The sequence below is a fragment of the Pseudopipra pipra genome, chromosome 3 (genome assembly GCF_036250125.1).
Source record: "Pseudopipra pipra isolate bDixPip1 chromosome 3, bDixPip1.hap1, whole genome shotgun sequence".
NCBI classification, from domain to species: Eukaryota; Metazoa; Chordata; class Aves; order Passeriformes; family Pipridae; genus Pseudopipra; species Pseudopipra pipra.
In genome coordinates, this window is record NC_087551.1 from 84691047 (window position 1) to 84717590 (window position 26544).

The 26544-nt window shown below is 38.2% G+C and overlaps 1 protein-coding gene across 7 annotated transcripts in view; it reads left to right on the top strand.

Annotated features, from left to right (window-relative positions):
• Positions 1–514: 514 nt before the first annotated feature.
• The window catches only part of FILIP1 (filamin A interacting protein 1), a 104403-nt gene continuing 78373 nt past the window's right edge, over positions 515–26544 (top strand). For 2 of the 7 annotated variants that reach the window (XM_064650113.1, XM_064650111.1), the window contains exon 1: positions 515–944. The gene's annotated coding sequence lies outside the window, so the exon portion shown is untranslated. Of the gene's footprint in view, positions 945–5472; positions 5630–26544 lie in introns of all 7 variants that reach the window. The other 5 variants (XM_064650110.1, XM_064650114.1, XM_064650115.1 and 2 more) reach the window with 4 other exon arrangements.

Consider the following 26544-nt stretch of genomic DNA (forward strand, 5'->3'; position numbering starts at 1 on the left):
AGAGTTAGAGACAGTGTAGAAATTACTGTAGGAAGCTCTTGGTCTGGGAGAAAAAGGTTGTCTTTGGAATAAATATCACAGTGAAAACTTTCCAGCCTAAGCCTTTCATTAATTTCTCTGTGTCATCTTAATATATTTAAACTCTGTAAGAAATTATGCTGCAAAAAGTTCTCCCCACATGTACTTTTTCCTCAATTGAAGTGCATACCTTTCAAATTATAAACTTCCTACTTGTCCTAGGAAAATTCTCACTGTATAAATAATTGAACTCATCTGCTGTGAACACAAGTATTCTTTCTCTAGCAGTCTAAAATATATGCCTAAATACACATTTTGTACTTAGTGCTTTAAATAGTAATTACTCCTGTGAAGTCACTGGAAGCCCTTAAAAGGATTTGACAGTTTCCCCACAATCTTTCAGTGAATGTAGTAGCTGGGCTGTGCAGTGCTACATCCACTGATAATTCAGCAGCTGAGGAACTCAGCAAAGCCTGCTCCAAACTTCTCAGCTGTTGACAGGCTTGACTTGCTGAGAACACTGGTTAAATATAGCACAAGCGAGCTGAGCTCAACGAAGTCATTGCTGTAACATTGTGTGAAGAGACCAGAAGAGGGGAAATACAATCTGAGAACTAAACTGCCAAAGCCTAACACCACCTAGCAACAGTTGAAAAAACTTTTAAACAAAAGTCTGGGTGAGACACAGACAGAGTACTCCTACTCCTCCTGCGTGGGATTTCTGAGAGAAGCAGCTCCGGTCTTCTTCTTTTCCATCTTCTTTTCTTCATTACTTCAGCGGCTGGTAGACCTAGGAACGTGGGAAAAGTTTCTATCTTTGTGTTCTCCTGAGCTGGAGCAGTCTGCTGCTGTGGTAGTGCTGTGGGACAAGCTACTGCAATCTCGCAGTGTTAAAGGACATATTCCTGGGTTCGTGTTGCTGACAGGTAAGACTGAGCTCCAAAGCCTTTTTTTTTTTTTTTTACAAGAACTTTTGTTTTCCAGTGTCGTTTTTACAAGAATTTTCTTTTCTAATGTATGTTGTCTTTTTCCTTCTTTGAACAATCTTCTGAATGGTTTGAAAATATTGTCAGTAGATGAAAGCTGGGATAAAAGTTTTAGATTTTGGGGGTCTTTTTACACTTCCACCATAGAAAAGCATTGTTTAAGTAACTTTTGCAGTTCTGAGAACAAGCACAATCAAGTAGCTAGTAGTAATATGAAAAAGTGTGCATAGATTTTGACATGTATCTTGCTTATATCTGCTCACATGCTGACAGAAGACAAACCAACATTTAATAATAGAATACATATCATCCCTTACCAATGATAGGCTAGCAGCTACTAAAAACAGTGGCAGCCTGTGTGATAAATAAGAGGAAATAGCCATTCAGTAACAGAATTAACTTCGTGACCCAGCGCATTTGTACTTTTTGTTTCCTTATTAACTCCCTCGGACACACCTGATGCCTTTTGTACTACCTTTGACAACAGCTCTTGGTTCTTTCTCTTGTACTTATTTACATATAATGAATATTAATCTCTGTTCATTTGATTAGCTGTATAATTCAAGTGTCAAAAAGATTGACCTTATGTTTATTGTAACTAAGTGTGCTTGAGCTGGGTCGTTGTTGTTAAAGTGTGTGTGTTTCTTCTGGCAAAATAAATGAGAAACCAGTTCTCAGATGTTTTACCCTGACAGTAGGATGGAAGCCTGATTGTCTGTTGGAAATGCATGTCCTATGACCCCATAAGGGTCATGTAATTTAAGGGAGGAATTGCTTAATATGATTTACTTTGTCTAAACTGATAAAAGCTGTTTGATCAACTGAAGAATGAATTCCTCCCGCCCTCCCCACCACATATTTTAAAGCTGTTTTCTCCAAAGAAAGGAATTGAGTATGCATGAATCTTTAAAAGACATACTGATTATGAGTTCATATGCAATATGAATTCAGTTGTGAAAGCAAAGATTTAAGGAATGCACTTAACCCAGGCAAAACCACAGATTTGTATAGAATTGTCTCAGATGAAAAATATTTGTTCTAAAGAAGGAATGAACTAACTGAGTCTATGCTGACTGTCTGTGGTGTTTGACACTTAGTCTATGGACTCTGGGACTGCCTCAGGGAGATGAGAATGTCTTGCTTTCACTAAATAATTCTAGTTGCATCCCTGCATACTACATAAATGACATCAATACCACATCTTAGCAGTGGGTGGATTGGATGGAATTAAAATACTTTGAAGCAACTTTGACTTGCTGACTGAGAATGTAACTGCCTGTGAAACAACAAAATAAATTAAGTATTAGGATGGAAGAAAATTCTTAAAAGCAAAAAGTAATAAGTTTAGATTTTATTTCATAGCAAGGGGCACACTAAAGCACTAAACAGAAACACTTTTTGGTGGCCATGATTTAATGTGATAATCATTACTGTGGAATTACTAGAGCCCTATAGTATCCTAAATCTAAATCTCGAAAGGAAACTTTGGAATTACTTTTTAATAGGGACATATCCTGAGAAAGTTATTTTTTCATAAGAAGTCTATACAATGAGGATTAAAACCAAGACAGTATGATTTGTATAGTTTTTGTCATCTTGACATTTAAGTGAAAATTACTGTTTCTTCTCTTTACTGAAACTTCTGGCAAATTAAACTGTGGAGAAATGACCTTCTGAATATATAGGGATGGCAAAATCTGGGAAAATGATATGCTGATATTGACTGCTTTTTCAGTTTAGTTGTTGCTCAGCATAATGTGTGGTTTTACAACTTTAGTTGTCTTGCACAATTTACTTTCAGCAAAGTTTTTAAAATCAAAAAGCATATTTATTAGCCTGATAACTATCAAATGAAGTGACATTTGAACAGTCTAATAGCAATTTCCAACTCTAACACATTGTGATTTTACATACATCTGTCTTCCTTTCCACTTCAAAATGGAGGAGGAGGCTAAAATTACTTTTCTCAACAGGTGTCCACAAAGAGGCTCTGGGATTTTCCAATCAAATCTGTGGAATATGTAATGTGGCTATTCAACAGATGGTTTCATATTTGAAAAATAGCCAATTCTCCTACTGACTACAGTGAAACCAAGGTCAATTTTAAATCAAAAAGTAGTTTATGTTTTGGTGATACACTCCATTGTAGAGATTTTTGTGGAAGACAAGTAGATGTAACATATCCATTTATTTTCCCCATTTAACATTATTTTTATTTTGTTTATATTAGAATAACTGTGAAATGAATGGTGCCTTTAATGGTGCTAAAGGCTGTGTATTCCTCCCAATATGAATCCACTTTCCAACCTCTCTGGCTTCTTCATTTACCTTCATTGAAGCAATATTATAATTTATTTTATGGTAATGTTTATTTATTATGAACTATTATTTAATTATTATATTTATTTTATTATAATTTTAGCCAATCTAGCCACAGCTAATTCATCATCTTAACTGAGTGTTTTTTTCATCACCTCAGTCTTTCAATCTCCTTATAGAATGTCTGCTTGTTTTTAACATCAAATTCAAAGGCTTGAAATTCATCTTCAAGTCTGAGCACTGTTTGCTCCCTGCTTAGATATGCCTTGATTTTCCTGTACCTCTCCTTCTCATATCTGATAGACTACTAACCTTCAGCTCTGGTGTTAACTGGCCACCTTCTATGCTACTGCCTTTAGTAAGCTAAAAATTGTCATAAGTTTTTTTATAGTGCCACTCACTGTAGCACCTGACACTCATATCATGAAAAGACTGAACTTTAATATTAACAGAGCTATGTTGACCAAGGTAGGATTCCTGAAGATACAGATGTGCTGCCTGGAAGCAACTTGTGGAGTAAGCATTAGTAAATTAGGAAATCTCTATTTTGCTAGTATGCCCTGTTTTACTCCTTTGGCTCACAATTTCACCACTGTAGCCATTTCCATACTAAAATGTGTGTCAGTAAAACTTCTCCTGATACAGGATCTTTCTGCTGGCACAGATTCCACACATGCTTAATTTAAGGCTTTTGCTAATCTTATCTAATTCAGCTGATGTACCCTCAGGCAGAAATTAAGAATGTGCCTCAAAGCTGTGCCAGTCAGAGGTCAGTTTATGCCACTGAACTCAGAGTGAGATTTCCTTTGAATTTAATAAGATCAGGTTTTAGTGTTCAGTAATTAACAGATAAATTTCCCTCAAGAACATTTAATAAAATGGATCATCTATATTCCTGTCCAAACATTTTTTTTCCTAAGAGACATTTTACTTTTCCTCCAATTTCTTGTTTCTTCCCTTCCTTTCTCAAGGTCTGTCATTGCAGGTTGCCATGCAATTTGAATATATAAACTGAATTTGGAGTGGGGATTTTGTCCTTATACATATCTAAAATGCTATTTGGAGAAATAGAGTGAATATTTGTGAAGAAGCCAGATGAAACAACAATATAAAGGAAAGGGAACTCAATCTATTCATGCTTCCTATTTCACCAAAAGATTTAGTATATAAAGCCTAGGATAAGAACTGAAAGCTGGGAACATAAAATAGTGTATGTGATAAAATAAAGATATTCTGTTCTATAGAATAGTTTCAGTATTTCTTTACAAGAAGCCCAAACACCTAAACTTTTCAGCTTCACCATCTTATTGTGGTTCTTTTAATTTCTAGCTTTTTCTCTTTTAATTTGTCTCAGTGTTTCCTACTGAAAGTTGTTTCCTAATTTTATACAGTATACTGGTAATTATTTGGGGAATACAGGCTTTTCTTGGCTTTGGAGGATATTGGATAACTGAGGAAGCAATTCATAAAATATTAAGATTTCTTAACCTCTCTTTTTTTATTTAGTAGCTAGTACTTGTACCACGTTAGTGCTAGTAGAACTTGTAACAGTCCTGTAGTTATGCTTTGAGGTTAGGTGTCCAAAGGACAGAAACAATCATGCTTATGTCCTGATGAGAAGAAATAGTGGGAGTCTCTGATCATGTTAAAAATTGTGTGACAACTAATGTATTTCTGAAAAGCATGCCTTTCAGAGTACTTGATTAGATTTTTCCTTTTATTTCGGGTCTTTTCACCTACTCTTCCTGATTCTGCGGATAATCTGTACTTTCTATATTACTTTTTATTCTTAGCATCATAGTAAAATAAGTACTAATATCAGTGCAAACAGAAAGTCTGCCTGTGTTGGGACAGCTGTGCTTTTTTTAATTCGAGATGGCTTTGCCCTCTCATTCTCATTCTGCTTTGGCTGGACTATATCTCTAAATCTAAACCCACAAGTAAAGCGTACAAATTGTAGCTCTGAGGATGATATATAAGATTACACAGATTGTGGCCTCCTCCACAATGTTTTACACGCTCAGAAATACAGAGAAAGAGACAATTCCTATAATTAAAAAGCTTAATTAAAACTTAATGAGAAATGTATATATGTGTGTGCATGTGTGTATGACTGCTGTAAGAAAGGAAATGTTTTTTGGCGTTACAGAATGCATTGCTGAAGGAGTGGGACAAACACATCCGAAGTACAGGGAAATAGGCTGGAGCTTGTACTTTTTCCCTTAAATGGACAACCCGTCTGGTTGCTGTGTGCTGACAGAAGCAAAGGGGTGTGTGAATCTAACAGACTGCTGTACTTTGTCCAAGTGAGTCTCATTTCAAAGCTGATAAAATGACAATTAAAATCTTGATTGTCTAAGATGTGACCAGAGACATTCAGATTTAAACAGGTGGGGGTTCAGAACAAGAGCAAAGACCTCAATCAGTTTGCAAAGAACTTTTCCAGTTTGATTTATGCGCTTTTAGAGCTCTTTAATACAGTAAGGGCTGCTTTCATTGCTTTTCCTTTTTGGGGAAATGGTGTCAAAGAGTATAGTGTTTTGTGATTTGTGCTGTTCAAAAGTCTGTTCCAGTGCACATGTAAAAGTGGTATTTTGGAAGCTAAATCCATTTTCTGAAGTCCACAGGGTTTAGAGGCTCGTGTGTTTTCAGGAGAGAGGCATCTGACTAACTAGTGTGTTATGGCTGTGGATAGCAAGACCTACAGCTCCACTAACAAACTTTCAAAAAAAAAAAAACCTGATTAAAAAAAAAGGATTCTACTGGAGTAACAGAAGAGGATTTTTTTAGAAACTGTTTTCAAGGCTGGCCCTATTATAAAAAAAGTAGTTGAAAATAAAAACTCATGTGTCCTTGGTACAAGAATTCTCACTGGAGTTTATCAGCCTGCTTGCATTTTTCAGAAAATACAAAGTAAATGAATGCAACAGAAAGCAGGAGACTGCCCTCATCAGTGTAATCGAATTGCTGCCAACTTGCCTTGTTTATCTAAGAGATCTCTGTGAAAATAAGGTCTTTCCCACACAGGCATGAGTCATGTAATGGGACTAAGCAGATTTACTTCAGCTTTCTAATCCACACATATCTTAACTAACCTGTTTTAGTGCCTGTTTCTGTAACTGAATGAGATCTTGACAACAGGAAGGGAGAAGTAATGGTGAGTTCATGGTGCTATTTCAGTGCAATAACCTGAATGCTAAGGAAACGATGCAATTTCCATTTATTGGGAAAACTGCAGTTACTGTGACAACAAATATACACTGAAGAAAAACATACACAACTTATCCTCAAATTCAAATTTGTGAACATAGTAGAGAGGGTATTCATAAAACCTCACACTATGTAGTTATATGCCTCAAAGAATATTCTTACTTTTATTGAAAAAATGAGCATAGAAATAGCCATATGCAAGGACATAAATGAAAGGGTGGGAAAACACATGTGGGTAAGGATGACTAGTTTGGTCTAAAATACTAAAATATAATTAAACATATATTTCTCATGCTAAAGTTACTCAATTCCTGTGTCTGTCATTCCTAATTATCCCCAAGATGTCACTTGTTTCACCCTCTGTAATCGCAAAACCTCTTGGGTCCAACTTTTAAGGTACAGGTTACAGTAGTTCTTCCATAGTGTGTTATTTCTTCTCCTTTTATGCTTCAATAAGGACTTCTGTAATGAAAAGAAACATAAATTATATTCCAGTAGATAAGGGTTTCAGTTCCTCAGTGTGATAAAAGTCTTTAGAGAAAAATAAACATTCCAATTTTTTACTCTGGGCGGGAGACAGAAAGAAGGGAATGATGCCATGCTAGATGTCCTCAAGCATGTTAGACATAGAGCAGAACAAGATGTCCCTTATGCACAGACATACATGGCAGCAGAGCTCCTGAGTGCCAGGGCAACCATGCATTATGAGGCAGCTGGCTATGGAACCACTGCTGCTTCCGAGGCATGAGACAGAAATGAGAATCTGAGTCACCAAAGGCATCACGCTGCAGATAGTAAAAGGCAGGGTCACAGTGGCATATCCTCTGAATAAGAGGTGCCACTTATTTACAGAACCAGAATTCAGGTGAAAAGAAGTCATCCAGTCTCACTCAAAGTGGGACTAACTCCGGATTCTGATCAGATTGCTTGGGGCTTTGATTATGTTCATATGTCTTGAGAATCTTAATCTTTGGACATGACTGGCCAAAGAATATTTTGCCAGAGATGATAATCAGTGTATCAAAATACATACACTGAATAAAAATGACTGGACAGATGGTTGATAGTAACACAAATCATAGGTATTTGGCACTTTCAAAATTGAAAAAGAAGCAATATTTGTAGTGGGTTTTTTGTTTGATTTTCTTATATTCAATGAGTTATTATATTCAATGAGTTATTATTCCCTAAAATGGGAATAATAAGGACCAAAAATCTTGTATGTAATTTTTTATCCTAGCTTGTTCCAGCTTTCAGAATGCACACCATCTTCCTTCTCCTCCCTGCCACATACTATTTGAAAGCAAAACATTTAAAATCAGGTACCCATTAAGGTGCCATCTCTGTGCAAAAACAATTCTGTTAATAAAAAGGTTAAGTATATTCTATCTTAATCTTTCCAGGTAGTCCAATAAACTGAAAACCTATTATTGAGATTGTAAGTAATATGCAAATAAGGAAGGAAAAACAGATGCTACTTTGAGGAAGGAAACTCTGGAGACTGCTTCCACTGCTGAGTTCACTTTTCTCACTGAACATCTCTTTCCAATTGTATCATAATCAGGAACAGAGCATGATGCACATATGGCAAACAGGATTCCTAGATGGAGTTCTGGTTAACCTGAGATTAGTTTGCACTCTTTTTTTCAGAAAAGCCCTTCACGTGGAAGCATCTAAACTTGCCTGGTAGTGATTACTGTAGCATGAAGCAAGGACAAAGTAGAGGCTTTGTGGCACTCAAAGGGATGTGGCAATCTTTCCATGTAGGATTTCTCATACCTGATAAGAATTACCACTGAAGACAGGTATTCTTCTTCTCTTCAAGTAATTCAGAAAATAATGTTCTAAAACTGGAACTGAAACCAAAATATTGCCATCATCAGTACAGATGGGTGGAAGAAGACTAGGGAATTCTCACAGATGGTGGTGTTAGAGGTCTCAGATCCCATTGTACTTGTCTAGGGCACACTCAGCCCTTGATGCAGAGAGGAACTTGAGGAGCTGGTGTGTCTTGCGCGGGCACACACACACACACACACACACAGAGGTGGGACAAAATACCCTTGCAGCTTTTTTAAATAAAACAGCTGCTGTATGCTTCAGTGGGGCTTAAGTTAATGAGAAAGTTAGCGAGACTTAGAAAGAGGGGATTGTGCTTTGAAAGACACCAGAACAAGCTAGGACAGACAAGAAGTGTTTTAGCAAGAGGCCAGGGAGCTGTGTTTTAAAGCTAAACCTCTAAACCATGGGTTAACCAGACAACAGCATCTTTAACTACCTGCCTCATATACACGTGGGCCAAGGTTTCAAAAATAGCTTATGAGTTTGAGAAAAAAAAAAGCTAAACTCATTTCTCTGCTTTTAGAGAACATGTTCTTAAACCCCAGATTATTTTGGAACAGTGTTTCGTTAGAAAGATTAAGGGGGTACAATGTAAGTACCTTTGATATAAAATTTGATGTATTTACAAATGGAAATTTACAGGATTTACACAACAAGATTGCTGTGGTACTTGGGAGCCCAGGAGGAACTGTTTAGAGCCCTCTCTGTGATAGTGACGCAGCTGCATCATTCCAACAAAACAAATTCCCTGCAGTAATACAAACTTTTAGCCTCTGTTCAGTATCACTAGCAGCCACACAACCTTTATCACTACAGGTCTCTGGGAACTAATGAAGTGCTAGAAAAATACCTGATAGCTACAGACAGTGTAATGAGTTTCTCCTCAGCTTAGCACAAAAGAAACATAGGAAAATATCAGAAATAAACTGAATAATATACATAAGTGTTCAGTGAATATCCTTAACATAACACAACAGTTGTAATAGTTTGTTAAGGAGAAAGTAAAGCAGGAACAATTCTACAGGCTATTGATGTCAACTCAAAAAATCTCTCAAAGACAGCAGTGACTATCTAGAAATTAGGCAAGCATAACTGCACACAAGGAGGGTTAATTAATCCAACATTAGTTGTACAAAGACTAAATCACGTTGCAGGAAACAGTCTGTAAGAGTGACTGGACATCTGATAGATTCCTTATTCATGGGAGGCACTTTGCTAAATTCAGGTTCTCCAAAATATTCATGAAATATTTGAATTTTATTGTTTATCCCTTTGAAATAATGTTACCTTAAAATGTGAGGTGGTAGTTGTCACCAGGGAAGAGGAATCTGGTTAAATTGCTGGCTTTCACATCAGGGACTCCCTGTATGACTCTCAGCAAGTTATTTACTTCTAGACTTTTAATAACAACCTGGAATGTTACAAGAATAAACATGGTAGTGACTTTCACACTCTGAGATGTTGCAGTGTTGAACATCATGTCAATAGCTTTGAATAAGGAGATTTAAATAGCCCTTCTTGGAAACCAGATTCTGCTGGGAGAAGTAGCAGTAGAAATTGAATTAGTCTGACTGACAAGAATATGTATTTTCGGAGATGCTCCCCAGAGAAAAGCTTAGCTATGGGTCGAAAGAAGTCAGCCATACTGGTAAAACACAGCAGAAAAAGGAAGGAAAAGGACCAGGGATGTGACCAGGAGGCTTCAAGAAGAGAACCAGAATAGAAACCAAACTAGTGTCAAAATTAAGATGTTTCAGGAAAAAAAACCCATTCCCTCAGGTTCAGTTGTACCAGAAGTAATTCACAGGGCAAAGAGGGTGCTGTCAGCTTGTGGGCTTGTTGTTATTTTGGGAGTGCTTAGAACAAGCTTCCTAGTACAGGAAGGAGGCTGCTGAGGAAGAAAAAATCGTGGAGGAAAAAGGACCTTTGAGAGAAGGGGTGGGCAAGAGGTGACTGCCCAAATTATCTGGTGGGGGGGCAGCTCTGGATCCACTGTGGGACTGAGGAGAGACTGCCCAAACCTCACGTACTGTCTGGAGGAAGAGAAAGCACTCAGAAAACAGAAATATCATTGCTTGCTGTCTCCTGCAGGCTCAGTGGGTAGCCAGGTTCTCCAGTCATGCCTGCTTTGTTAAAGCAACGGTGGCAGCTCAAATGACTCTCTTAGCAACTGAGATTTCTGATAAGGATTTACCCTAGGAATTAGTAATGCCCTACATGACTCTTAGCTTTAATTGAAACCAAAGAAAATTAGAAAAAATACTGTCCTGATGTCTTCAAGCAAGTTGAAGTCTCTGACCTGAGGATGATCTGCTACCATGATGTATTTCTTTAAAATCTCCTGAAAAACAACTTTGGAAGATTTTCTCATGATTCTGAACACCATAGTTGGCAATATCAGTAGACAGAAGGGACAGTGAGTTTGGGAGCAGGACAGAGTCACACTCTTACATATGTGCCACTGCACAGAATAGGCCACAGCTGCTGAAACACCTTCGAAGGCAACATGGGTGTGCCCTGCCATGGTACAATGGCAGTGACAACTGCAAAGGAGGCCTCAAAACTATCCCAGATCAAAGTAGGAGGTCTGGAAATTATTTCTTAGTTTACCTGTGGGCCTTTCCTGGTGCAGGAAAAAATGGGGTAATAAATGACCCTTTGCTGGATTTCATGAAAGGGAACTCAGGTCTTGGTTGCGAGAGTTCTCCTGAAAAAAAAGATGTGAAATATGGAAGTCCAAGCAGCCACCCACATACTTGGGTGGACCAGCACAGCAAACTGATCTGTATGTCCTGTACTGCTGGGAGAGGAGTGAAAGCCATAGTCCTGCCTTGGGCCATGACACAGGAAAGGGTTGTGGGAAGATAAGGACAATACACCTACCAAAAAAGGGTATGGGACAGTGAAAACTCAAAGGGGGTGGTTATGTTCAGCTGCAAAAAGAGATGTAGAAAGGAAAAGAAACCAGTGGTACCCTTTTAAATAATCTAAACTAGCTTTAGGAAACCAGTTAATTTCACTCAAAAAATAGGGACCCAAGGAACAACATTTCAAAGGCTCAGAGAATGCTAGGGCGTTGCATGTGGTGCAGTACTGAAGTGTAGCAGCATTTCAGCAAGTGATTTGACATTGTGGAGAGTGGAGCTTCTCCCCATGTGTACAACGGTAGCACCCATTCTCTTACAAAAAACTCATGCCATACTTAAGCAAACTATGAGTTCAAAAGGTTTATTTAAAGTCTCATGGCAAATTGTAGCATATCAGAGGGGACGTTTTTGGTTTTTGGTTGTTGAGTGGGTTTTGGGTATTTTTGTTTTGTTTGTTTGTTTTTGTTTTGGTTTATTGTTGTTGTTGGGTTGTGTTTGTTTTTTTTTTTTTTAACTTAGGAGTTTTCTTTTCTTCTTTTTACAGTGAAAGAACAAAGTTAAGCCCTCAGGGTTTTGGGCCTATTGTGTCATGGCTGAACCTAATATCTAATCTCTAAGTTGCCTTGGACAGCCTACTTGATTCTTGTTTTCCTGGTGTAAAAATGAGGGACTGAGTATCAGAGAGCTAGTAACCTTGTTTCAGGGTGGTCATTTGGTTGCTTCTTGGATCAGGCAGCTTGAGATGCTTCAAAACAACTTAGTGTATCTTCTCCAGAGGATACATATACATCTCATCTCTGATGTGCATAAGCTCCCTTGGCCTCTGTCCAGGAACATTCACATTTCCTGACTCATGGCAACCGTACCCTGTCTAGTTGTACTTCATTAGCAGCAGCTCAAAAATCAGAGCAGTATTCTGCTGTTGCATAAGTTTTTCCAAGCAGTAAACAATAAAACACTGCCACAAACTTTATTACATTTATCTTGGAATTCAAGATCCTGAAGAAACTGCTGCTTATTATTGTTTTCTTTAATGACAATCCAAAAAGAATGTAAGATGCTATTCTTGAATAAATATTTTCAGGATAACTTAGTATCTTAAAAGGAAATAATTCTAAAAAGGAAGAATAAATGCTACAGAGGCTACAATAAGCCAATATTTTTTCTTTCAGCTGAGAAACTTGGTTATGATTTTTTATTGTCATCAATTTTACTTTTATATCAGAATTTACACAAAAAATGGTGAGGGCAAATTAAAAGCTACAGAAGTTGAAAATAATTAGTAGAAAAAATTACATTTTATAGCAGTAGTAGCATACCTTCTAGTACATCCTATTCTAAATAGCTGTCCTTTACTTGCATCTCAATCCTTTATTTAAAACATTTTAAAAGCAGTAGCATTGTCAACTGGCTCCAAGCAGCTCAGAAAATATATGGTCCTTGACTATTACTGGGGTTCTTCCAAAGAAAAATCTGTCTGACTCTAAAATCTATTTTGGAGCTACGACTGCTCCACTCCCATGCTTGTGGCATGATGCAGCTGCTCTTTCTTTAATATTTTTGCTGACAGCTACAGCTGACGGATAACATTTCGGTTCACCCCAACATCAACTGTGTCTCAAGGCTCCCTTACTTAGACTGAAAATGTTACCTTCCTTGTGGCTTTACCTGCATCACAGTGCAACTGTGTAATTATACAATTATTCCTACTGGTCACTTGTGACGGAGCAGCAGAAAGAGGGCTGCAGTAAGGTCATGTGCTGGGGAGCACATCAGCCATTTTATGGTTGCGAAGGGCACAGCAACAGCTCCTGTTCTTTTCCTTCATCTCTTCTCCCAGGCATAATAAAATAGGCAACTGAGTCTGCATATAAAAGTACTTTTTGTGTATATAACTCTGCAGTACGTCAACTGATATTTTACATTTTATGTTAGTTGTCACCTTATATATTTGTTTTAGTGTATTTGTTACCATGGTCAATTTAAAAAATATTTTATCTATCTCAATGTATAATCCCCTAGGAAACAGACTTAGATTTCTTGGTTCATAAAAGTTTTCATGTAATAATCAATCGCTTGGTAGTACTGTGGTGATTCACCCACAAAAGGAACTTTTTACAAACACAGGACTGTTTTCCTCCCAGAGAAAATAAGACCAGTTACAGTACTTGCAGTTCTGTCCCTGAACATCTCAATCTGTTAGCAAGAAGAAGAAGCTGGAGAATTGGTTGCAAAAGTAGCCAACAGTAAGAGAGAGACACAAGGAGAAAAGTGAAAAGGAGACATTGCTCAATTAGTCCTTTAAAGAAATTCTTAGGAAAATTAATTATGATATATCTGTATTTTTTGATTGATAGCTGAATTTAAAAACAAACAGATAAATGCTTTGCTATGTTTTTCCTGGGTTTGCAGTGTGGCCCATTAGTTTTCATTTGGATTAAATATTTTCCTAGATTGCAAAATACTGATTTTATTTTGGGGCTCTTCCATCAAAATTTAAAGAACAGGAAGACAAGTGGGAGTTTGGAAATATGACAAAAACCAACCAAAACAACCCAGAAAGGAAAAGGTTAGAATACTTTATTGCTACAGTATAGGCATTAAAACACAGTCATCCACCTCCCAGGAAAGTACTTTGACTGTTTCACTCTTCACAGAAAAAAAAGTTGAACTTGTATGAAATATTTAAATATTCATTGGAGTAAAAGCTGACACTTGGGAAGACCCAAAGCTCCATGCAAAGTCATAGAGTTGTTCTTATTCCCTGTGATCCAAAATTCACTTATTTTTATTCAAATACCCATTTTGAATCATGCATATAATTTGAAAGTTTATTTCTCTGTAGTAAGAATTTAAAACACTACTGGGCTTTGGCAGGGAATTAGGATATGTGGGGAAAAAAGGTAGAGAAACTGTTTTCTCATAATTTTTCTACTTCACTCAGATAGTACCTCTGACTTCTTGTGATCTTATTGTGAGGGAAAAAGATCAGAAACGGCAAAAGGAACTGTTTCTGGAGTTCATATATTCCATTTTCATTTCTTGTTTCTCTGAAACTTTATACCAAATTTGACCCACACCTGCTTCAGAGTACTCAAACCCATGCTTTTAGACAGTATGAATTCTTTACTAGATTAAATTGCCCAGCATAATTTCAGCTGCAGGCTGTAATCAGACTGTTCTGCTTCCAGTCCCCGTGTGGTGGGATTCCCAAAGGGGCAAAGCCTTGGCAGCAGGATGGTTGTGTAGCTGTAACACCAGGGGCTAAGCGAGAAAAGCACATCCTTGAGCCTTTAGAGATAGTGTGCAGGTGTCTTTCTCTAGAGCCCATGGGAACTGATTTAGTGCTGGAGAACATTGGTATTAACCTCACATTCCCACTTCTCTACATAGAGAGAACCTAAGCAAGCACAAAGCCATTACTGAAAAAAATATCTACCAGTACAGATAAATAATATGGTGTCACTATACTAAGAAGAAAGCAGTGAACCCGGGTTTTCTGTGAGTCAAGTGATGGTACTAGGTTATGTAGCTTTTGACATTTCAAGAAACACCTGATGTAGGTACTATTGTATTATAACTGGTTTATTTTGCCTTCTTTGGTACAACTCCCCTTCCACAGGTTTTTCAAAGATGGCACAAACTTTGCAATTCTGTCCTGCAGTTCAGTGGAATCTGGATTCTAATTCTGAGGAGTAGGATTTCATCTGTGTAACCCCTCCAAACGCTTTCTTTATGGAAACAAGTCTGCCTTAAACAGCTTGCATTAAAACTCCATTGTAGCTAGTGGGTCAAAATTCCCAAGAACATCATTGCAGAAAAGTCTGGCAGTGTCAGATTGGTTCATCTTAAAGATGCTGTCATAGTGCATTGCAGGCAGGAAAACACAAATTGCAGATGTTATGTTATTTTTACATATTTTTTGAGTGCTGCCAAAATAGGTCATTTCCAGATCAAATAAAGAAAAAGACTTAACAAGTTTGGCTGAAATAATTATAAAGAATATTTAGAAATTTCTTGGGGCATCTCTGAGAATGTGCTGTGTATGTCGGCTCGTCAATCATGATCATGTCCTTTTTTCTTGTGCTGTCTGAGAAACTGTGATATCCACCAAGAATAAGATAGTGAAAGTCAAAACAGACACTGTTTCTGATGTTTCAGTTACAAACAAAAGTATATTAATTTATTTAACAAAACCTCTGTTTTTATTTTTAGCATTTTTAAAAATGCTTCTTTTAAAACACAGAAGGAAGGGAATGGATTTCTGGATAAACAGTGGTATCAACATTAGGTACATTTTGAGTCTCATTGGTTTAATTCTAGAAAGAGATCTAAGTCAGCGTAGTCTCAAGTTTTTTTGTATTATTGGTAATATATAGCTAATCAATCAACTGGGAATTAGCAATAGATGAAAATGTGATGTATAAATGTGAGCAGATACTAAATGCTATATTAAAACACTATAATATTAATCAGGTATGCCAACTGATTTACAGATGCAGTGTTAGGTTGGGATATATAAGAGAAGACATACTCCAGAACAAGCTGATACAAAAAACCCTATATGTCTGACATTTTTCATTAAAAATCTGGTCTTGTAGCCCAATTGTTTACAGCTTTGCCAAACTTCAGTTGTTCAGGCTGGATGTCTGGCTGAGTCTGAATTGTTTTTGGAAGTTTCAACTAGAATGCTTTGAGCATTTCCAAGAATTAGTTGAGAGAAAAGTCTTGTTTGCCCATGTGAAAACAATCCCATAACTATTTTAATGAAGAGCTTTAATGTCTCCACGTTCCAGAGTGATTTATCATATTTCAGCCAGGAAACCGCTCCGTGGCGAATTGACTTTTGCCATCCCTGTGAAAATTATGCCAGGCTAAGAGCCACTGGAAAGAATTTCACCAAGGATACCTGGTAGAGATTTGTAGCTAACTTTTCAGAATAGCCTATGTATGCTAAATGCTGTTGCAGTTCCTCACATCTCATCTGTTGTGGCTGGCTTAGGCATATGCCATTTCCAGAGAGCACCTCCATGTCACAGTTACAGGGCTAAGTAATACTTTTCCCACAGCTACTTCTTCATCTGATACTACAGCCTACAGCACAAAAAGAAATGAGGGGAAAACTCTTGTTTTTTCTGTTTCAACAATATTTTTCTCGGCAGAGCCTGTGCTACAGTGGGAAAAGATGTATGGATAGCATGATTACTCTTGCTGCCAGGGAGAACCCTATCCCTTTTATGATATTTTTGTCAGGATTTCTTTGCCAGTAATTGTCCATCACCTTTGCTATGGAATGAGAATGCTGCCTGCGGGAAGTCAGAGAATAATCAGCAATCACACTGACACTTTGCCAGTGTAAATATGCTTTTATTAGGAATTTATCTGGATCTTCAGCTGACTCACATTTGGAACCAGAATTATCTCAGTGGTCTGAGATGTTGCTCTGTGGTCTGAGATGTGTCATTGCACTGTTTGGCATTCACCATTGCCTGGCAGGCAAGCTGGACTTCTCTCTGTGTCCCAATGTCCACCTCAGCTGATCTTTGAGCTGTGAGCTTTGGAAGTGTTCATCTCCAATCCCTCTCTAATAGCTGCAACTATCCAACCTCACCCATCTACATGGCACCGTACTTCCCTTCAAAGCTACCTTCTTAGTTCTACCATTTGGATTTGGAAACAGGGCAGGCTCCTAAGGCAATTTGCTCAACCTGCTTTACTCTCATAGAAACAGCTATGGCAGCTGCCATTCCCATATTTTGACTATGCTCACTGCTCCTTTTCTCCCTGCTGCACTCCCCCTCAGGAATTCATTCCATTTGACTGTGCCATCTGTCTGAGTGCTTCTCACTTGCTTGCCCTCCTCTCAAAAGTCAGGGCTTTGCAGTTCTGCTGTGGTTTTATAAAGCAACAATACAAGTTTCCACTTCTCACAGTTTTCTCCTTGTTTGAAGGCAATGTGGTAACAGCCATATGGAAAATGGTCAAAAATGTGTGGGCGACACTTTGGCTATGTCTATTTTCAGAAAATTAGACAATGCTAGTACTGGTTCTCTGACCCTCAGTCCAGTTGTCACCAGCTGCTCATACCTACATTATTAAACTGAAGCCTTCAAAATAGGTTGACCGTGTGCAGGCTGCCAAGCCCTGGCTAAGCTGGTTCTCAACCAGGGACCATTCTAGGAAGACCACTGGTTAGCCCATGCCAAAATTTTGACCAAGGCCTGGCACTGTTTAATCTCCCAGTTTAGACATAATCATCATGTCATACTCATCTGAACACATCAAATGCCTGGGATCATCTGAACAATCGCATAAAATGTTTCTGTGTTATAAAGATATATTTTATTGTTATTGGATCAGACTTCTCTAAGATTACAGCTAGAGTGACTGCTTTCCAAGCATATTTTGAACTTCCAACACTGCAAAATTCTAGCATCGGAAAAAGTTTTGTGGCACATGTTTAAACTGATTTTTAGAGTTAGCTGCTTAGGCACTGTTTTAGTATATCTCCTCTGCATGCACGTCTTTTCCTTTCTACTGTTCTTCTGCAAATGTCTGTTTCCTTATTCTCCTTTCATTAGATGAGTAAAAAAAAAAAAAAAAAGAAAAAAAAGAGGAAAACCCCAACAATTATAAGAAAGCTCAGGGACCAATGTTTCCACCTGAACTGTTGTAATTAATGAGCACAGCAGATGATACTTTGGTCAGATGTTCCAAAGCTAATAACACTTCATTGGGTCTTCCTAGTTCCTCATGGACAAGGAATGCTTAGAGCTACAGGCACAAGTGTGCACAGGATTTCACAAAACTATCTCTTTTTCAAAAGGTAACGTGAGGAAGAAAAAAATGCCAGCAAAGTTTATTTTAAGGGTATGTGTTTTTTGAGGACTATCTTTTATTGAACAGCAGTTCAGTGAGTAACATAAAAAATTCATACAGGCAGTTCTGAACCCTGTCAGAAAAATATAATTCTTGATGAATCAACAGGTAAAATATAAACAGGCAACAAACCAAACAGAAACTCAACCACTTTGAACCCTTGGCTTCAGCAGAATGGAGCACATAACTTTTATGTTGTGAGGACACTAGGCCTTGTAGGGCTTTCTACACTGTTCCATGCAGAAGTAGAGCATTGAGATTTGCAGCAGATCATGAGGATTTGATGCTGGCTGAACTACTTGACCTTCCTCTCCTGTGAAAGGACACTCACTGGTGGTGCCTTAGAGCTCCAGGAGTTGTTCCTGTTGTTCGTGAAGCAGAAACTCAAAGGCGACTCCATCCTGAAGTGATAGCATGAAGTACAAAGAACACCCCTCTTACATAACTTTCCAATGCTCCGTGTACAATGCGTGTTTTGTTAAAATTTGGAATTAATATATCACAATTTTAAAGCACACCAGAGGACGTTTATCTGCCAACATGCCTGTTCAAATCCTTCTCCAAGAGCTGATGAAATCACCTAACATAAAGCAGAACAGAGGCTGCATTCTTTACAGAGCTTTGAGTGATGCATATTTTACCGGCTCATCCATGAGAAAAGGATTCTTGAACAAAATGCCTAAGTGAAAGAAGAGATAATTTTTAAAATATGCTTATGTGGAATTTTAGTTGTGAAATGCACCCTGAATATTGCTAATGATTTCAGATATAAGATTATTTTGCAATTGAGAAGCAACTCAATACACTTTTAAATTGTAGCTCTGAAAACATAATTGATGTTTCCAGTACTTTTATCTTAAATAGTCTTTTTGGCTTTATAAAGATTTGGATACGGAATGTTCAAAAACTTTCAACTCCAGCACTAGGTCAGCTGAAAAGTTTCTGAGAAAATAACTGTTACATCAACAAATATAAATCTCTAAATATATGTAAGATTAAGATTCTCACTGTTCAAGATACCTTTAATTTCAGGTGCTTGAGGCATTACTGAAAGCTTAAAAACGTTATTGAAAAGAGTACTGTGACATCTGAGCCATGGCATGCAATTTGTTCACATGCTCAATGATAAGCAGCATGCTTTGCTCTTCTTTCAGTTCATGAGAAGAGCTGATTTTGGACTTAATTTGAGGGTGAGGCAAGTACTTTTGAGATAACGTTTTGCAGTTCCCTGCTGTTCTGTTCTTCTTTTTAGGCCCATTAGTTACTATTTTGCAAGAACAGCTTTTGCACTTGAACTGCTTAGTAATGACAACAATTTTTTTGTGGTTTAAGACTAACATAAGTCAGTTCCAGAGCACCTGCTGGGAGATACTATAATTTTTTGTGTACTTCTTCTGAGGATACAATTAGCTTTTGTTGCTGTAGGGTATGAATTACAGTTTTGCTTCTAAAAGTAGAAGTCTTTTGTATTTGAATGAAACAGTTCAATAAATCATCTGGGGGGAGATAACAATATGCTTTTCATGTCAAAATTATGGTGGGATAAAGAAGCCTTCTTTCAAAGGTCCCAGACAAACCAAGCCATTTAAAATAGCTGAACGTCAAGTCCTTCAGTTTGAGTTCCATGTCCTGTCATAAGCAATCAGATGAAGAGAGAGAAGTTTACTAAATTAGTAGTAAGCCACTGACTGGTTTTCCCAAGGTGAGATTTAAGCCTTGCAACTTTTCTCTGCCAACCCCTCCAGTTCAGTCAACTACAGGGAGCTCCACAGCATAATTAGCATCAGCTGGGGACCGCGTTTGTGCTCTGCTGTGAACAAGAAAACAAACCAACTAACACGCAAACCAGTGGCCTAAAGCTGCTAGCAGGGGAGAGCAAATGCATGGCAAGGATTTGAAACTTCCCCTGAGCACTCTTCCTACCTCCATCAATTTTCAGTTTAAGAGATTGCCTGAACCCAATGTGGTTTATCTGGTTAGTAACCATAAGTGAGTATTTCTTCTAAGGATTTCTGATGTCTCCTTCCAAGTCATGTTAACTTCTGCATGCACAGACAAGGCATTCTGCAGATCTGCTGCTCACTGTGTGAAGAACTGTCTTATTCTGTCTGTCGGTGGAGGTTGCTTCAAAGTCTGTGTAAAGAAGAAATAACAACCAAAAGAGAGCAGGTGCCACATGACAGAAGCATAGACTAGTTTTCTACTAGAACTCTACGTGTTTGAAAGATGTCGATGTCACCCACCTTCCTGGCTTCCTTCCCAGACACAGCCAGGACGGAAGAGAGTCAGTACTGGAGCCCTGTGGAGCCCAGATCCTTGAGCTGCATATGAGCAAAGAGAGATAAAGGCAGATACTCCCTGGCTACTGTGATGCACAGAAATGGTCTGATAACTCTGGGGGATCCTTGAGAACAGATATGACTTTCACAGGAAATTAATTAAAAAACTGTACAGGAAATTTTTGCCCTGGGCTCTAAATCTAGAATTAGTACCATAAATTTTTTGACCTTCCTTATTCTGTTTCTTACTAATATTTCAGAGGAGCACAGAAACTAGCAGTCCTTAGGGAGGCTCTACTATGCTTAGACCGCTTGTAATGAGGACTTAAAACCTACGGTGCTGGAGATTCCTTGGTGAAGATATCTCTTGAATCTGATAAGCAATCATGAACAAAATAATATGGCCCATTACGATTTGCCTCAGAATTTCTCAGGATTAATGATGTGTAAATTCAGAATCTAGTGTCAGAAAGTATGTAACTTTTCTTTTGAATATGGATCAAGTTTTCTTTTAAAAATAGCAAGGACGTTTCCCCCACGTAAGAGAAAATGTTTCAGAACATCAGCCTTCTGAAAAGTCATCAGGCTCCTTTTATTCATGATCAATTTGTTTCTGAAAGAGTTCAAAGCATGTGAACAGTTTCTGCTCAAATGAAAAACTAATTTTGCATGAGACAAAAGAATCAGTTTAAGGAGAAAACAAGACTGTTTTGATTTCTATGTGTCACGGGGACTGCTGAGACAAATCAGGAACATGAAAAATGCATATTCTTCTGATTGAATCCTTAATCATGTATCATGGTGTCATGGTTTAACCCTAGGTGGAAATTCAGCCCTACAAAGCCACTCACTCACTCCCACTTGTGGGATGGGGGAGAGAATCAGAAGCGTAAAAGTGAGAAAACTTGTGAGTTGAGATAAAAACAGTTTAACAGGTAAAGCAAAAGCCGCACATGCAAGGAAAGCAAAACCAGGAATTCATTCAATTCCCTTCCCATCAGAAGGCCAGTCTTCAGCTATTTCTCAGGAAAGCAGGGGTCCACCACAGGCAATAGTTACTTGAGAAGACAAATGTCATCACTCCAAATGTGTCCCCTTTCCTTCTTCCTTTCCCAGCTTTATCTACTGAGCATGACACTGTATGTGTGTATTACTCTTTGGTAGTTGGGGTCAGCTGTCTCAGGTGTGTCCCCTCCCAACTCCTCGTACACCTCCAGCCTCCTTGCTGGTGGGGTGGCAGGAGGAGCAGAAAAGGCCTTGGCTCTATGTGGCCCTACTCAGCAATAATGAATCCCTGTGTTATCAAAGCTGTTTCCAGCACAAATCCAAAACACAGTCCCACACGAGCCACTGTGAAGAAAAGTAACTCTACCCCAGCCAAAACCAGCACAAATGGGAATAGAAACAGAGGCTATGATGCAAATCACTAGCACTGTCAGAGTCAAAAGTGAAACTGTATTTGTTTAGTTGAGAGAAAAAAGTGTAAAGAGGCATCAAGGAAAGATGTTGAATAAGAAGAGGCTAGAGAAGATGGATGGGTGAATGCTTCTTCACAATACATGAGCGAATGTCTATATGGTAAAAACAAAAAAAATAAAATTAAGAAATGCATGCAAAGTTATGTAGGCAAACACATATGTAAATGGGCTCTTGATTTTCACCACCTTTGATTAAAGACGGAAGCTTAGAATGCTTTCAAAAGAATTTTTATATAAGATATTAGAAGTCAATAATTCAGGTCCTAAGCCATCCATTAAGTGATGACAATGGAGAGATGTTTTCCATTCTGTGGGATCCTTTCTTCCTGATCATCTAATGCTGAATCTTAAGAGCTGAAAATAGCATTATTCACAAGAAAGTGATGAGACACTTTTGACTGGCTAAGGCAGTGAACTGCTAATACAAACAGCAAAACTGGTGCTAGGTTTATGAAGCCACATTAGGTGAGAGTAATCAGATTATGACACTATTAATTACCCTGAGATATAACATTATAGTAATTTGGGGGGTATCTTCACAGTAAAATTTGCCTTCAATGTGCTAGTACACTTTATATGAAGATAGCATGCTGGCATTTCTGTAAAAATTTCAAATAGGAGATACAGAAAAGTGAAAATATGTGTAATACCACCATGGCTATACTTTGGTCCCATTTTGAGGGGGCTCTATTTGTGTGTATGTGTATGGTTATGCATTTAGAAAGGAATATTTTTTGTAAATCATTATTTTTTATGTAAACATTTTCCTGCTTTTGGTGAAAGTAGATTTTTCCAAATTCTTTTTTTTTTAACTCAAGAAATTTTATGTTTTGTAGAAGTTAATGGGTTTTTACTTCAAGCTCACCATAAGCAATCTTTTAAACATGAAAACAATTAAGTGTCTCCAAAATCAGATGGCTCTGTTTTTAAAAAAATGTCTTTCCTCTCACATTTACAACTCATGATATGACCAATATAAATTAGAAACAATCATAATTCTGTTCCTTTGGCTATAACTTTTGGATACCCTCCAACATAAAATGCATTAGCACAAAAATGTTCTTGTCCTTAATTAATTTATAGCTTAGAGCTGAATACCATAAATAACAGTTGAACTTCAGCTGCAGAGGTTTTGAAGCCATGGGTAAAATATTTTATAAAAATTGTAATAAAGCTAAACAGTGCTGGATGACAAGTAGAACTAATTATCAATAAATGTAGGCATTTCAGTGATGGACAACTGAATGTAAAATATGTTTATTTTGTAATATATTTGGGTTCTATTGAATTTATTGCCATTATGGGTGAGAAAATACTGAAGTTTTATCCTTACCCTGAAAAAATGCACTTACTAAATTGAACTGTTTGGTTGAGGGTTTTGATTTGTTTTGTTTTTAAATAGCTTGAAGCAGATAAAGTATGATGGCATATCTTGTTTTGAAGCATGCATGGTTGAAGGTTATAGAATCTGCATGACATACTATAGCTTTATATGGGAACACAGGACTGGAAAGGACCTAATGGGTCATCAAATCTATTGTCATAATATTGCAGGAATCAGGTTTTATAATCCCCTTCATAAACTTATCAAATTCCACTGTGAGTGCAGTTAGGATTTTTAGTGCTGTTACTCCAATGGGAAAATTGTTCCCAAATCTCATTGCTCCAAGTGAGCATAGATTAAATTCTGGCCAATCTGTGCTGTTGGGTTCCCTTGCCAACATTGTCATTTAATTTAAATGGCTCTCTCATCTTCCTGTTGTTTGCCTCTATGATATATTTATACACAGCAACTGGACCCCTTAACAGCCTTTATTTTGCCAAGCTAAACAAGCCAAGCTCTTCATTCTGTCTCCTCATATGATAGTCTCTCCTTTCCCCTGATCATCCCAGAAGTCCATCTTTGTACCTGAGCGAGTCTGAGGTAATGTGCTACGAATGACAAAGTACAACAGTCTTGTATAATAGCATAATAAAAGAAACCACAGTAAGCAGAGTATTAATTTCATGCTTGCAAAGATATGCTGTGCCAAATATCTAAGAGGTTGAGTAAAGGTTTTGAAATCTTCTAAGGAAACCTTTATTAGAAATAATGTGGCTTTTTTTCCCCAAAGTGGTTGATTAAAATTGCAGTATGAAAAGTTTTAGTGTTTTAATCAAAAGCTGGAAAATCAATGAAAACTGTTTTTTGGTTGAGACCTTCAGCCAACGTAGCATGCAGTTGATTAGATTTGTGATCACTGAAGAAATGGGTCTGCCATATTGGAAGTTTGTTTGACAATTATGACAGAGAAAATTTCTATGAACACTGTATAGTATATAATGAACCTTTCCTGGAGAAGCCACAATTGCTTTCACACATTGCCCTAAAGAAATTTCAATTACAGGGTTTGAGGGGCTGGTTCCCTGGAGTTAGCTCTGGAGAGTGCTCCTCTTGGTGTAAGCCAATAGAATACAAAAGACAATGTGGGTACAACTTATCCCACCACCTCCTACTATCGCAGAAAAAAGGATGTTTGGTCAAATCAAGCATCCCCCAGTCTCTTTTGCCATAGCTTCTTGGAAAACTTCAGGACACTCCTGACTGCCAGCTGTTAAGACTGTGACAGCAGACTTTTTCTGGCTGCTTTACTTCTAGTCCTTACTGAGTTGATAGTTTAATCAGGTTTCTAGGGGAGCTTCAGACAAAAACTTTTTTCCAGTCATGCTGAGCCTGACATCCCAGTGCTTGGTGTCAGGATCACTGGAGAGTACGATGCCTCTCTTAATTGTGAAGGAGAGACATTAGGGGAGCATTTGTTTTTCTGCAAACCTTCTTTTCTCAAGAATAAACACGCTGATTTCTTTTGTATCTTTTCTCTGCCCTGTAGCATAAGGTAAAAGAGCTTTCGCAATATGCTGTAGGAAAAGGGAAGCACAATTTTAAGTTACTACATGCGCATGGAAGATCAATGAAAATTAAAAGCTTTTAAAAAATAAGCAATTTCTTAAGCAGGAGCAAAGGGAAATCCCAACCATGATTACAAGCAGTTAAGTAGACAGTTAAGGAAATACATGTCAAGGCACTGCATGGGTGGCTGCTTCCTGGAGACTGGGAGCAGGAGGAATCCCCATGGAGACTAGAGGGCTGAGGGCAGTCCCGGACCTGAGCATCAGGCACCTCTCTGGAGATGAGATTAGCCTGGGATGGGCCGTGGGCCCAGCTTGGTGGGTCCCATGGGCATGGCATGGCAGGGCTTTGTGGAGCTGGAGGCCAGCCCTGCTGTGGCAATCCTGAGACAGGGGCTGATGGCCCCGGGGGGCTGATGTGGTCCTGGGGGCACTGATAATAAATTAAATGGAACTGTAATTCTAACAAACATTTCTGATGATAACAGTCATAGTCAAATAGTTGATTTGATAGTGGAAGCTGTCACACGCTGTCTGCCCCCATGGTGGCCTCTGGGTCATGGGAAATAGGTGCTCCTTCATGCATCCCAGAGTGTTCTCCAGTGATGATTGACAAAATCAGCTTCACATTTTGTCCTATCCTGACTACCTGTGGACAGCCAGATCTTCGCAGTGCACAATCAGACTGTCTGCCCAGAAGGACTTACCACACTTCCCCAGTGTGGCAGCCTGGACTTGAAGTTGCAAGGGTATGAAAAGCAGCTTGAAGAGCTCTTTGCTTTCCCTGGATGTTCCTTCAAGGATCCTGGGAACTGTAGCTTGTAGATCAATGGGAATATGGGGACTTTCACTGACCCCTTTAGTTAGGGTATCTTGGCAAACCTGCCAAAGAAAACTTCAGCTTTCCTTCTGCTAAGTTTGGTTTCCTGATCGGTGGTGCCTTGGGGCAGAGGGGTCATGTGTATGGGAACAAGGAAAGATGAGAGGCTTTCTCCAAAACAAATCTAGATAGAATCAATAGCTTCATATTACTGCGCTGAGAGTAACAAAAATTATTCTATTTAGCGCATGTGATAAAACTCTCAACAAATGGCATGGAAAAAACAGCCTGAGGCATCTTGCTGTGCAAAGGGCTGCGATGTTATTGTAGCTCTGTTAGGTTAAGTTGCTAGTGTAGCAAAGTCTGCAACCAAAGCTGCTTCTTTCCTTAGCCTAACAGGTGGTTAGGAGCATTTTGGTGCTGCTGTGTGATGTCTGTGAGTGAAATAACACTTTTATTCAACTCAGCAGCAAAATCCCATGGGCTTTTCAGAACAACAGAATGCTGTATAATGGAGAGTATTTTAATTAATACAGTGATGTTCATCCTGAATGTTTCTATTGCTCACCATATTTACTGTGGCATCACTTAGTTAAAATGGAGAAGACATGTACAGGCATAAATATTACCTCGAGATATTTTAAAGTTTAATGAAATAAAAAAAGCTCTTCCACAGAGTGTAAAGCATCTACATTATCCTGCTACTTGGTAAAACTTCAGAGGATTGAAATTACTCAAGTCCTATCTGTGTTCCAGGATGTGTCTTCTTGGGAGGGTTTCAGTGTAGTTGCTACACCTGTAAAATGACTCCAAAATAATACATAGTGGAGAGAAAATACCTTTAAGGGCCTATTTTTAAACCATGTCTCCTGTGAACAAGGTTTGTGAAAATCATGAGTAATGCCACTTTTTTGCATTCAGACCATCAGATTTTAATGTCATTTAGACTGATGAAAA